Below are 2,142 nucleotides of genomic sequence, written 5' to 3'. Positions count from 1 at the left end.
CTGTTTTGCTGATATGGGGATCTTCTTACTTTCAGGTTAAAACTTCTCACCCATGAGAAGAGGCCATTTTTGTGCCACTATAAAAAAAGATGCCAGAGGCTCAGAGGCTTTCCTTTGCTTGGAAACAAGTTACTTGTACAAAAGGGCTATGAAGTATTGTAACATAATTAGTGGTAGTGGACACAGGGAGCTCCCAGTAAAAATGAACAAGTATGAACTTGTATGAACAAAAATGAACGCTGCTGTGGGTGTGTTGTTGACGCTGGGCCAGGCCACACCATCCAGCCATGAAATGAGCGTCCTGCCAGCCTTGCGCCACTGCAGAGTGGTGGCACTGTGCCTGCACTGCTGGTTTGTGGAGGCACAGAGCAACCCCCAGAGCAACCCCCTGGTACTATAGCTGAACAGCGGCCCTGGCTGCAGCCCCATGGAGGGCTTCCTGAAAAAGCATGGCCCGCCCCTTCCTGGTCCAGCCTGATGTGGTCGGCCTGAAGTACAATGGCTGCACCTGGAACAAGATTGCCAGCACGCTCAACCTGGAGTCCCCCACTGGCCTTGGCTTCTTGTACTCCAAGGACAAGAAGTATGCCACGGATGACACAGAGGTTGCTCACAACAACTACTTGTTGCTGAAGGAGTCCTTCAGCTCTTCCCTGAATACTCCAAGAATGACTTCTTCCTCACAGGGGAGAGCTATGGGGGAGTTTATATCCCCACACTGGCAAAGTGGGTGATGCAGTACGCCAGACTCAACCTGAATCACTGTGGGAAACAGCCTCTCCTCCTAGGAGATCAACAACAACTCACTAATTTACTTTGCCTATTACCACGGCCTGCTGGGGGCCCAGCTGTGGAAGGACTTATAGACCTTCTCCCAGGGGAAGTGGAACTTCCATGACAACCCCAACCTTAATGGCACACTCAAGATGGAGGAGATGATTCAGATTGTAGAGGAATCTGGCCTCAACATCTACAATCTCTACGCCCCATGTGCTGGCAGTGTCCCTGGAAGCATGAGGTGTGAGGGTGACTATCTCATCACACACAACATGGGAAACTCCTTCATCCATATGCCAATGGGGTTCTTTTGGACACAGAACCTATTCTGGATGCCTGTAGCCTGGAAGAAGGTCTGGATGGACCTGCCGTGCACCAACTCCACAGTCCCTACCATGTATTTGAATTCCCTGGAGGTGAGGAAGGGTTTTCACATGTTCCCTGATGCCCTGGAGTGGCAGGAGTGCAGCTTCAAGGTGAACTGCAGCTACAAGTGCCTGTACATGCAGATGAATGACCAGTACCTGAAGCTGCTCGGAGCCATGAAATACTGGATCCTGGTGTGCAATGGGGATGTCGACATGGTCTGCAACTTCCTTGGGGATGAGTGGTTTGTGGACTCCCTGTGCCAGAAGGTGCAGGTGTCTTGCTGGCCCTGGCTCTACACCGAAGGAGGCGAGAACCAGATTGGGGGCTTTGTGAAAGAATTCATCAACATTACCTTTCTCACCATCACGGGAGCCAGCCACATGGTGCCCACCGACCAGCTCCTCGCTGCCTTCACCATGTTCAACCATTTCATTAAGAATGAATACTGGATAGAAATGATGAAAAATGCTCTCTGTACAAAAACTGTTTATTCCTTCAGTACTTCCTTTCCTGCACAGCCATTAATGAGCACTAATGGACATGAGCACTAGTCCACAGACTAGTTGCCATTAATTATTAGTTTTAGGAACAGTGGATTAATGAAGATAAATGATCCTGCAGTCTCTGAAATACAAAGCCATTTGTGCAGTCCACTTGGTGGGTCTGCATCCAGTTCAGAGAACCCAGACAGATGTTTCTACCATAAGCACTGTCGCCAGAATTGTCACTAGCCATCAGCCTCATTAGCAAGTTCTCTAAACCCAGGCCAAGGACCAATGTGCCACTGAAAGCAAATATCCCTTAGAGATTTCTGCCAGCATGGTTTACAATGATTTAGCAAGGGGCAGTGTGAGAAGCAGCTGTCTCTACTTTTCAGTGGGTGAAAAAAATTGCATTTCTTCAGCACAATCACTATGGCATTTCTCACTAGTACCAATCAGTGCTTGAGGACATATCAGTGGTTGCACTTTTAGTTGCTCAATAAGTTGCTCCTTT

General features: G+C 48.7%; 1 pseudogene across 1 annotated transcript; it reads left to right on the top strand.

Moving 5' to 3' along the window:
• Positions 1 to 232: 232 nt before the first annotated feature.
• LOC311439609 (lysosomal protective protein pseudogene) lies at positions 233 to 1,697 on the top strand (annotated as a pseudogene). The gene has a single exon. The product of its transcript is annotated as a lysosomal protective protein pseudogene (transcript).
• The last annotated feature ends 445 nt before the right edge of the window (positions 1,698 to 2,142 follow it).

The sequence above is a fragment of the Aythya ferina genome (assembly GCF_964211825.1).
Source record: "Aythya ferina genome assembly, chromosome: 7".
NCBI lineage: Eukaryota > Metazoa > Chordata > Aves > Anseriformes > Anatidae > Aythya > Aythya ferina.
Note: the sequence above shows the minus strand (reverse complement) of the source record. Positions and strands in the feature narration are given on the sequence as shown.